We start from the raw sequence: 12755 nt of genomic DNA, 5'->3' as shown, positions 1-12755 counted from the left end.
CTGTAGTGACCAGCCATCACACAGTGATAGCACCACTTAGCCATCTCACTCACAAGGCACCTATCTTATATTCCCTTGTTCTATAGTTATTAACTGTGATTTGTTTCTCCAACATAAGTGTAAATTCCTAAAGGATATAGACTATGTATCACATATCTTGATACTCCCAAAGTAGTATAAAACCCTGTACATAGCAGGTACAGAGTAAATATTTGTTAATTTATTGCCTGGGATACAGAAATAGTTAGAGTAATAGGGCTTTTTTTTAAGAGTTGAACTTTACTAAAGAAGATGAAGAAGATGTTTAAAATGTTTGGGGAATGAAAACAAAAAAATTAAAAGCAAAATCTACTATCTAGATTGCCGGACATATAATCATATTGCTTTGAGTGAACAAAACTTGTGCTGTGCGTATGGTTTAAAAAGACAACACTACAGAATACAAGATACTCCATCATGGAACCTCTTAAACAATCTTTGAAGTTCTATATAGTGATTTTAGAAAGTACTGCAAAAGAAGAATCAGTAGAAATATATGACTCTTTAGATATGAGTGAAGGTGAAAGCATTCCAAAATTGCATCCAGATTTTAACTATAAAAGCTGAAGACTCTAAATCCATCAGATATAGGACACCTGAGATTATCTCAGCCCATTTCCTATTCAGGGGCAGACTAGCTGTCTGGAATATTGCTGAGCACAGGGTACCTCAGACAATTAAAGGGATCAAGACCTCTTCCATATCTGAGAATCCTGACATATCAAACTCCCCAAAATATAAAAGCAAATGATGGTTGCATAAAGAATGGAGAAATAAACGTAATTTTGCTTTTGAAATGTAATTTGAAGAAGGACAGTGTTAAATAGTGCACTAATTTTCCTTTTAGACTAGATAGTTGTTTCCAAGGATGGAGCTGACTTACCTCGGTTCTTATCAGTATTTAGAGTCTTCTTTTAATGTTTTAGGATACTTGAGGATAAGGTAATATAAATATTTTCTTGTAATATAACCCAAATGTTTTAAGGCCTCATAAACTTGCTTATTTATTCAACAAATATTTTAAAACACCTAGTCTGTTCCAGATAAAATTAGGGCACTTGGATACTGTAGTGGAGAAAAGGTCAGAAAAGATCTTTCCTCTTAGAAAGCTCACATTTTTTAGGATGAAAAAGACAATAAATTTTAGAAAGAATTACAATAAATAAATAATAATTTAAAGGGATGAATAGTATAATGATAATTAAAATAATTTGATGTGTTGGAGTGTGACTGGATATTTAATTTTGACTTCATGATTATGGAAGGCATCTTGGGAAACAGATATTTAAATTGAGACTTGAGAGAAAAGAGACCTGTAAATATTACAGGAACCCATTTCAGGCAGAGATGGCACTTTGTGTGAAGTCCTTAAGATAAAAGTGAACTTAGCATATTTAAAGAAGAGACAGAAGGCCAAAGTGACTGTAGCAAGTTGAGAGAGAGAAAGAGTAGAATGAGATGTTGTAGGAGACCAAGAGAATGCTTTGTCATGCAGAGCTTTATAAACCAAGATAAGGAGTCTGCATTTTAATGTAAATCATGAGAAGACATCTGAGGTGGGTAATGACTTGATTAGACTTCTATGTTTAAAAGATAATTAAGACTGCTATTTGAAAAATCAATTTTAGAAGGACGGGGCAGTCTGGAAAAGCAACAATCACAACTTTGACTTGAGTCCATTAGGAATAGGGGTGGAGATAAAATTATAGCTTCAAAGGATGCTCTGTAGGTTGAATCTGCAAGATTTGCTGTTAAAACTGAGATGGGATATTAGTAAAATAAAAAATCAAGATTAATTATTAGATATGTGGCTTTAGTAGTAGGGTAAATGGTGCTGGTATTTACTGAGATAGAGACAATTGGGGAATAAAAAGTTAAGGCAAAGTTCCATTGTTAATTTTAAGATTCTTATCAGAAATATGTGTGGAGAAATACATTTTAGATATGTGATATTAGAAAACCTATATTTCAGGAAATGACCAGGGCTAGGAATAAAGTGTTATTAACATATAGACGTTATTGAAGTGTCATGAGATTGAATGAGATCATATAGGGAAATATTTCACTTAGGGACTAGAACTGGTCCAAGAATGATCCATATTGTACTTCAATATTTCAAAGTTGAATAGAAGAAAAGGACCTAGTAAAAGAGACAAAACATACAGTCACAGTAGCTGAGAGAAGAAAGTGTTCAAGAATAAAAAATACCAAAAGAAAGCAAGAGAGTAAATAATAAAAATGTGACTGTATTAGGGTCTCAGCAAGAAATAAATGGCATACACAAATTAAGGTAGTTCAAGAAGATTTAATTAAAAGACTTTTTACAAAGATATTTCCCAAGTGTCTTAGTTCATTTTATGCTGCTATAAGAGGAAAGCTTAGATTGGATGATTTATTATAAACAGGAATTTATTGTCACACGGTTCTGGAGGGTAGGAAGTCCAAAGCACTGCCATCTTGTAGTGGCCTTCTTGCTGGATTATCACATGGTAGAAAGGTGAAAAGAGAATGTGTGTGAGAGAAAGAAAGAGAAAGGGAAAAGGGGGGCAAACTCATTCCTTATAAGGAACCTACTCCTGCAATAAAGGCATTAATCCATTGATGAGGACAGACTCCTCATGGCATAATCACCACTTAAATAATGTCGCTTCCTAATACTGCTTCTTAAAACTGTCACAATGGTTATTAAATTTCTACATGAGTTTTGGAGGAGGAAAATATTTCAGTCATAGTACCAAGTGTAAAGGAATCTCAAGGATTAGTAATAACAAAGTTTCACTGTTAGATCCAAAGCAAACAGAGGATATAATGGTTATAGAATGTGAAGTGAGTTTCCCACAATGAAGTCTACTATTTTTAAAAAGTAGCATCGGTCAAAGAACACAATCAACTTACAAATTCTTGTGAAGAGAATGCTGAAAAATTAAATATCCCCATCTAACTTGCATCTTGGCCTCTGGTCTTCCATGGCTGCTTCCTATTGGCTAAAGACAGCTGGAAACCAGAAGGCAAGAAATACAACTATAATCCATATAGATCAGCCTTCCAGGGCACGAAGCAAGTGGAAAGGGGTGAGGAAAGATTCTAAAGGGCCAAATAGGACTATAAGGCCCAGGGACCACTAGGTTTGGTAATAAGCACATTGTGGCTGACATTCACTAGAAAAATATTAGTAGATTAGTTGGAAAAAAAAAAAAAAAAACTGAGTTGAAGTGAACTGAGGAGAGAAATTGAGGTGAGGTGTGAAGAAAGGACCCTGTAATTCTTAATGAAGAAATATGACTATAAATGGAGTACAAGATATAAGAGATGTAAGAAATTACCAGAGTAAGTTTAGGGTCTGCCAAAGATTCTTTCTTATTGTTGATGTTGTTTCTTGTCATTGTTCTTGCCATTTTAGGTTGAATATAAGAGGAATGATCTACAGAAAAAGTGAAATAATTGAAAGATAGGTAATAATTACGGAAGAAAAGATCTTGGGAAGATCAGATGAAGTAATCAAGACAGGGGCAAAATTTGGCCAGAGATAAGAACAAAGTAAACTTACATATAGTTAGAAAAAAAAAAAAAGACAGAAAGGATGTGGATGGTTATGGGTAGGCTGGTTCTTTGCAGAATGAGAAAATAATGAAACTCTTATTTTCTTTGCCATTGAATGTGAGCAAGGAATGCAGAGGATGACTGGAGTAGAAGAAGAAAACTTCAACCTATTTTGGATAACAGGAAAATTAACATAGTAGGAAATGCAGCCAAGATATTTAGGGATTAAGAGTGCATATTTGAGATATATGGACCTTAATTCAAAGTAAGACAGCTGGCAAATTATTCCAGAAGACATTCGATGTCTTAGATTCTGGCACTAAAGAGATAGAATGTTATGCTTAAACAAATCTAGGCTTTTGTTATTCACGTTTGATAAAGAAAGCAGCATGGGAAGTAAACAGTTTTGTAGAAAGAATTAAATCAATTGTAGTCTCTCATCTTATGCAGAGGCCATGAGAACATAAACTTGGTTACTGAGCATAAGAAAATAATAGGTCAACAAATGTGTGGTCTCTAAGAGATCACCAAGATGCTACTGATGCAGATGATACTTAAAGATAATACTAAGATGATACTTAAAGCAGAGCTGGAAGGTGAGGAGATGGCAAGGAGGGAAGATGGTTGAAGGTTGCATATTTAATATAATTAATAAAGATATTCATTGTAGTACAGCTGAAATGATGTAGAGACAAGATGAAGGAAGAGAAAAACCAAGATTCTGGAAGGATCATCCATATTGCCAAGAATGTTGATTATAGGTAAGAGTCAAAATGCAGAAGTGAACAAGGGAAGGCAGTAAATAATAAAGTTAAAAGGAATGGCTGCCAAAAACCCTAGAGTTTTGAGACAAAAAGGGAAATGAATTGCTTAAAATAAGCAAAAAAAGATCAGGGAGGATTTATATCTCAATGCTGGGACCTAAGGTATGTAGACGGTGAGAGGAGAAAAAGAAAGCAAGTAAGCAGGCTTTATGTGAGAGGGCTTGATCAGGGCAGAGTAGACTAACGTGGGGCAGGAGGGGAAGCTTCAGAGATATGGTTAAGAACATAAAGGACATTGCTGTTGATAGTGATCATTGGCCACCAGAAGAAAAACTCAGAAAAGGAGGAAGCAATTGAAATTGGGTCAGGCAAATGTATGCACAGGGTGATAAGGGACTGTGTGGAAGGGCCTTTACGCTTGGTGTGTTGTAGTAAGTAGATAGGAATATGATCCATGAAGGAGTTAATCCTCTCAACATCTTAGGGAAAGTTGGCTCACCAATTTCAACTGAAAGTGCAGGGCCACAGACAACTTATGCAAGTCTTGTGGGTATAAATGTGCTAAGTTTAACATTAAGGAGCTCATTCTGATGGCTTTGTAGGGTTTTTCCTTGTAGAATATAGAATAGATTCAGCAAAAAAATCACCATAGTTATTATGTGCAGGACTCCTCAAGAGTGGCCTCATGTGAGTTCAGAAACAAGCACAGTATCTGGCAGAGAGTGATACTCAATAAATACTTGTTGAATGAAGAAAAGTCATATATATTCTTCAACTTTAACCTCCTAGTTGAAATCTGCTGGCTCTAAACCATTTACTCCAGCTCTTCTTCCGAAGCCATTGGCCAGCACTGTCCAAGTGCACCACTGTTGGCCTGGCTGCCACGATCACTCTGCGGTGACTCTACAGTCCCTGAGTTCTAAGGCAGGAATGGAGAGAATGACTCTGTCTTTGCCCCTCCTGTCTGAAACAGACCTGGTTTCCTTAGCCTTCTCAAGAGCCTTCTTCAATCCATGCACTGTAACATCATTCTATGCTCTAATCGGAGGACATTATATTCTCAGCCATTTCCTTCTTCCCTTCCCCTTACAACTTTCTCTTCTGCATGCTCCCACTCTCAGCTCCTGTTCTTTCTAGTACCATATTTTCTTTCAACATCAAATGATGCAAATAAATAGTTTGGAAATCACTTGCCAAATACATCTGCTTCTTGGTTAGATGCATGAAAGTTTATCAACTTGTTATTTGATCAAAATATCTAAAAAGAAAAGTGCCTCCTCTCTCATTCTTCTGTTTTCTCCTATGATCGGGGACAGAAATAAGTTATTGCTATACATTATTTATTTTTAGGGGGAAGGGGAAAACAGTTCACATTTAATGGGACATTTTAAAATTGTACAAGTTTTTTTTTTTCTTTCTTTTTTTTTTTTTTTTTGTGACAGAGTCTCACTCTGTCACCCAGGCTGGAGTGCAGTGGCGCCATCTCTATCCCCCGAGTACAAATGATTCTCATGTCTCAGCCAGCCTCCTGAGTAGCTGAGATTACAGGCGTGCACCACCACAACCAGCTAATTTATTTAATTTTTTAGTAGAGATGGGGTTTCATCATGTTGCCCAGGCCGGTGTCAAACTCCTGGCCACAAGCGATCCACCCACCTCAGCTTCCTAAAGTCCTGGGATTACAGGCGTGAGCCACTGCACACGGCCGAATACTTTGCGAGTATTTTGATATCTGCCCCCTATATTTAGTCTCTTAAAATGACAGGAAAACACCAACCAATCACAAGTTGAACAAGTTTACCCTTTCCATTTCCATTTGTAACACCCCGTATTCCTTTGAAATATGAAATAGACTTGGCAGTGGCCAAGAGTAACTTTCTGCCTCCTACCCCAAACAGAGTTGAAAAACTCAGGTTCTCTAGTGCTGCGTTGCAGTGGCACTTGTCCAGAATTGGTACCTCCCCATAGTTAGCGGACTTTAAATGTAACAGTGAAAACAGATTTTTTCCCCCTTCACGGGAAAGGAAAACAAACAAACAAGCAAACAAACAAAAAACACTCTTTAAAATCCAGCAGATTTGGCTATAAGGTCCTTCCTCCTATCCCATCTCTTCAGGATTTTTTTTTTTCCATTGGAGCAAGAGAGATGAAAACCTAACCTGAGTTACAAGATAAACAAAACAAGGCTGCAGTGACCAGGAGCAATTGGGATTGTCCTTTACCTTCCACATCCAATGTATGTGCTTCACAGCAAAATGACAAAAATAACAAATCCACAAAATACAACAGCTAGAATTACAAGATTGATTCATCCAAGGGTGGTAGAAGGCAGGAAGGAAAGGTGGAAGGGTAAACATCACAGGGAGAAAACCAAAATATTCAAGTCAGTCCAGGCATAGGCATTTGCAAATGATAGAAAATAGCTGCAGAAAAACCTGTGGTCCTTTCACACTCAACGGTGGTGTTAAAAATCCACACACTGGGCTGGGCGCAGTGGCTCACGCCTATAATCCCAGCACTTTAAGAGGCCAAGGTGGGCAGATCACCTGAGGTCACGAATTCGAGACTAGCCTGGCTAACATGGTGAACCCTCTCTGTACCAAAAATACGAAAATTAGCTGGGCGTGGTGGCAGGCACCTGTAATCCCAACTACTCGGGAGGCTAAGGCAGGAGAATCGCTTGAATCTGGGAGGCAGAGGTTGCAATGAGCCGAGGTAGTGCCACTGCACTCCAGACTGGATGACAGGGCAAGACTCCGTTTCAAGAAGTAAATAAGTAAATAAATAAATAAATCCACACACTGGTGCCAGGAAGATCCTGCCTTACAGGCACCAGAGACAAACATTCCAATTCCTCAGAGAGAAGGGAATAAGCAGAGGGCCCTGGCAGAGTGGGTCCTGCCTTCCCTTGCAGGGGTAGGTGAACAGAGAAGAGAGCTGCCACAACCTTCTCCAATCTTGCCCATCTCCTTTGGATGGCAGGAGACTCAGCGGCCTGCAGCAGCCTTCAGTTTGGCAGGAGATAGATGTGGTGATGGGAACTTCTCTGCAAAATTTGAATTGCTCAAGAAAGACTGCAGGTAGATCGCCTTGTGGAAGAGTCTGTTGCTTAACAAGACCACCAAGGAGAAAAGGCACAACTGGAAGAGGCTGATAATATATGAGGGCTGCATTGCTGTGAGAAAAGCCAAGGGCAAACCAATCCAAAGCAGTAAGGACAATTCCTTTCTATGTTAGACAACCGCTGATGCATTTCAATTCCTTTATTGAACCAAGGATATTCAAAGCAGTACAGAGAGAGAGAAGTGACATGTGCAAGAGACTAATCAGCTGACCAACAAAATGTATGGGAAGGAGATTCACAAACATTCCCTGAACCAGGAAAAGAGCCTACAGCAAAAGGGTGAAGACCATGTCATCAAAAGGGTGAAGACCATGTCAGCAATTCCCACTAGGGAATGGGTGAGGCTTTCTCCCTAATACCTCAAAAGCCAGGTCAACTGTATCCTGGCATCAAATGGCATTCACAACTTTGCAAAGCACAAACCAGTGGATAACCCAAAGAGCACTAGAAATTGACGTGAGGAAGAATTCCAGCCATAAGCAAACATCTCCCTGTAATGATCAATAAATCAGTCAGTAAATCGGGCTGTTACTAACTGAAGCACAGGAATAAATATACCATAAAACAAGAGGAGATTGAAGCCCATTCCAAGGGCAACACTGTAAAATTCTCCTAACAATATGTGGCTCACTCTCTTGCTTCTGCTCTATATCTGGGTTCTTTTCTGTGCTAGGAGGCTACTTGCCCTTCTGGGCACAGTGGTCCCGGCCCTGGGAGCACCCTGGCAGGGCTGGCAGTCAGGGTTGGAGGAGCTTATTAGGGCAATGGTGGCAAGGGGACCAGCCAGAGACTCGGTGGTGAAGCCGCAAGTCCTTCATGATGAGAGATTTGAGGGCACTTCTCTCTCCTCTGTGTATTTGATAATATGGGTGGTGAAGAGATGGCTGACTCACTGTCAAACCATTCTCCAGGACCTTGACAGGGGAATCGAAGACTCCATTTGGGGTGTTCTTACCGTCTCAAAACTAGATGCTCGAATCCAGCAATAGGGAGAGGCGCAATGTCGAAGAAAGGCAAGTAGTGTCCTAGCCCAGAGAAGAGCCCAGGTATGCATTATTTCTTAAGGCAATTGCATAGCAGAGATTTTATTAGGATTTGGAATGTATTCACCTATTTTTGCAACATTACCGTATTTTACTATTCTGATAGCGATGCCTACCTAGAGGAGTTGTTGGGGTGAAATACATGAGCCAAATTAAAACATATTTCTTAACTAATGATCAGATCTAGATAAACTTAATTTGGTGGGAATTTTTAACTTTGTAGTAATTTACTTCAACTCTTAAGTAATTCATAGAGGTGAGGTGTTTATACAGTAAATTATACAAATGAACATTTTTAAAATGAAATAAAATAGAATCTGATGAAAATAATCCTTAGATATCAACAAAATATATTTTTATTATTTGCAAAATCAATTTTTTAAATTAAATGCCTGATACAATTTATGCTATGATATGAAAATAAAATTTGGTTCCTTATTTTTTCCTAGAACTATAATCATTATTAAATTCATATAAATTATTTAACAATAAACAAAGAACATAGAAGATTAGAAATTTTAATCTAATAATTCAATGAGGTTGTAAAAACATAAAATCTTATGTATTGGGAGAAGTCATTTAACTTTCTATGTCTTTTCTTTCCTATTTAAGTTAATACTATTGACATATTCACAAGGTTGTTGAAAGGTATGAACAACATAAAAATTGTAAAGTAGTTTAGAAATATGAAGTGCTATGTAAGTGCTTGAAGATGGCTATGCTTCTGTGAAGAAAATCCAAATTTCTATTTATTTTATCAGTACAAAATGAAACAGTCTCCTATTAGTTGAGTGTTATGACAGAGAAATCAAATGGAAATTCTTTACATAATGAAGAAATAGTTGACTTAAAATGAATGATGACATGAAATTTACATATTTCAGCTCTTACCTGACCTTTTCATATTATCTAAAATCTTTCCCTACAATAAATGGCTACTTAGTCATCTAGAAAATCAAATTTAGTTGGGCCAAATACTTTGTAATAAAACTGCCCCATAAACTAAGCTGTCCTCCGAAGAAACTATTCATGAAAAGAAATATGAGTTGAAATATTGTCCTTGGGGGAATAATTTAAACTTATCCAGATAATTATTATATTGATCTTTGCAAAAAGCCCTTTAGTCATTTGGCCCAGCGTGTGGCCCTAGCTGATTCCTTTAATGCGGAGCCTCAGCTTCCACAATTTCAAAAGCAAGGAGAGGGGTAAAACCTGCCCTAAATCTCACGAGGTAATTGGAATGTGATTAGATATGTGGGTGTTTAACATATTTCATATATGTTTACATGTAAAGAATAAAGATGCTGAAAAACTATGGCTCTCGCTGCTTTATTATTATGACTTTGAATCTCTCAGGAAAAGCAAAATATCAAGTTGTTACATTTACCTTACTTGCTCCCTCTCTCTGGAGACAAAAATTCAAAATAGAGAAACTCAATTAACAAACATATTTTAATTATTCTTTGTTTACTTTTTTAAAGAAAAAAAAACAAAGAATTAACTAGTAGACATAGATTCATATAATAAAACATTAAAGCCTAGTGAGAGCCTATCAACTTTGATGATATGTTGCAAACTGTGCAAACATTATATTTAATTTTTAACTAGTTTGTCTCTCCTGAAGTTTAGTCACATACATTGGCGCCCCCAAGTCCTGTTTGACTTTGCCACCCTTAATCATACCCATAAGTGCTAGATGTGGGTATTTATGAACTGACAAAGGAAATTTGAATTTTTGGTATATATCTCAGTAGCCAACTTAATGAATGTATATTTCCTGAGTGAGCATTCTTTAGAAAATTGAATTCAATTTATTCAAACAATATAAAGGGATAGAAAACAAAGAAAAAATAATCCTAGGACTGTGGATTTAAAAGCAACCACTGTTAAGTTGGTGTGTGTGTATATATATACACACACATATATATGTATATATGTGTGTGTGTGTTCATATATGTGGGTAGTATATAATAAACAAAATAGTATATTATTTTATTTGTACAAAAATTAGATTATCTTATAGGTGTTGCTCTGTAACTTACTTTTTTCATTTAACTGCTCATAAATCTGTCTTTCTATCATCTACCTATTTGTCTTCATGAGCATCTTTTACAATTACTCTTCCAATCCAAACTTCTACAGTGGGGTGTAGTAAGAAACAGTAGACAGCAAATCTATGAATGTCAATTCTCAAAGCCCAGGACAAGAAACGGACATCAGGAAAGTTTGTCATCAGATAGCAAGACCCAAACCAGCAAGCTCAAGTTTGGGGGAACACTGTGGTCCAGTGTAGAGAGTATGGTAATAATAAGAGCAGCTCAGTGGTAGATGATCAAGACAGTTTGTGTGTGTGTGGGGGGGGGGGGGGTGTTTTATTAAACATAGAAAATTGGGTAGAAACCTAATTATCAAAATTCAAATCTGAGGCTGTATGCAAAGCAGGTTGGGGAAGAAAGACATTCAGATTCAGGAACAAGGAAGAACTCTAACAGAGAAAATTGACATTCTCCTCTTTCCTCCGATATATTAAGCTCCTCCTCACGCAAAGCTTTCAAATATGCTTTTTCTTCTGTCTAAATATATTCCTCCTGCCATTTCTTACTTGACTTCTCATTCTCCATCATATACTTTCCTCTGAGGAGTCTTCCAGGTTTCTGTAAGCTAAATTAGGTCCCCCTAACATCCTTTATTACCAGTTAGCTTTTGATGCATAACAAAATAACCCAAATTTAGCAGCTCAAATAAAAACTATTTATTTCACTCACAATTCCATGTATCAGTATTTTGGCCTGGGTTCTGGTGTATGGTTCTTCTGCTAGTCTCAGCTGGGCTCACTCCTATCTCTAAGGTCAGATACAGGTTCTGAGATCAGTTGGCCATTTGACTTAGACCTGGCTGGTCCTGAATGGCCTGAGTCACATATTTGGGGTTTGGCTGTCTGAAAAATGGAACTTCTTAATTCTCCTCTATAGTCTCGTGGTGGTTTCAAATTCAACATATGGCAAAAGAGAAATCCTCAATATGCAAATACTTTGTTGCATCGTATTTGCTAAAGTCTTATTGGCCAAAGTAAGGTATATGATTCACCTAAGTGAAAATTAGACTTTATCTCTATATGATAAAATCTGTGAGCTGAGATCCGGCCACTGCACTGCAGCCTGGGTGACAGAGCAAGACTCCGTCTCAAAAAAAAAAAAAAAAAAAAAAAAAAATCTGCAATGTACTATTATAAGAGCATGAATACAGAAAGAGGAAGTATTTGTGGCTATTTCTACAATCTACTAAACACTATCTCATAATCTCCTAAAATTTTTCCTCAAATATTAATATTTATACTTTATTTGTCTAATTATTTTTAACTTACATTTCTACTACTGGACTATAAGACAATGAATATTACATGAACAGAAACCATTTCTATTTTTCCCAAAACTATTTTAAGTGCCAAGCCAAGAGCCCCTTGATAGCAAGTCCTTTGTAATTAGTTATTGAATAGATGCATAAATGAATCAGAATTAGGGCATAAAATTAGGGTTTGAAATCTAGCATTGGTATCCCAGTCATGAGTCTCAGACTGCTGCATCACAGATGCCTAACTATTTCTTAAGATTATTTGGTTTACATAAGAGAAAAATGCATTCATTCTTATTTAATCCATTTGTATTTCATTTACGGTGGAATATGAATCGTAACTGATCGGTAAAGGAATGTGTAACAAATAGATTTGTAAGAACTATAATGTCAAACATCTTTTTTGAGTCAAACATCACTGTTTAGGCTATAACACTAAGGGAGGAGACCACCCCTCATGTTGTCTTATAGCCAATTTCTGCCTCCAAAGAAAGAAGTAAAAACTAAAAGGCAGAAATGAAATCCAGAGGCAGACAGCCCGGCACCACACCCTGGGCCTGGTAGTTAAAGATCAACCCCTGACCCAATTGGTTCTGTTATCTTATAGATTACAGACATTGTATAGAAATGCACTGTGAAAATCCCTATCTTGTTTTGTTCCGATCTAATTACCGGTGCAAACAACCCCCAGTCACGTACCCCCTGCTTGCTCAATCAATCACGACCCTCTCACATGCACCCCTTTAGAGTTGTGAGCCCTTAAATGGGACAGAAATTGGTTACTCAGGGAGCTTGGCTCTTGAGACTGAAGTCTTGCCGATGCCCCCGGCCAAATAAACCCCTTCCTTCTGTAACTCGGTGTCTGAGGAGTTTTATCTGCCACTCGTCCTGCTA

At 37.3% G+C, this 12755-nt stretch overlaps 1 pseudogene; it reads right to left on the bottom strand.

The window, feature by feature from the left end:
- Positions 1 to 7330: 7330 nt before the first annotated feature.
- On the bottom strand, positions 7331 to 10197 carry LOC119620722 (etoposide-induced protein 2.4 homolog pseudogene; annotated as a pseudogene).
- Positions 10198 to 12755: the final 2558 nt, after the last annotated feature.

This window comes from Chlorocebus sabaeus, chromosome 15, assembly GCF_047675955.1.
Source record: "Chlorocebus sabaeus isolate Y175 chromosome 15, mChlSab1.0.hap1, whole genome shotgun sequence".
Classification (NCBI taxonomy): domain Eukaryota; kingdom Metazoa; phylum Chordata; class Mammalia; order Primates; family Cercopithecidae; genus Chlorocebus; species Chlorocebus sabaeus.
The sequence above is the reverse complement of the archived record's forward strand: the minus strand, read 5'-3'. Positions and strand labels throughout refer to the sequence as shown.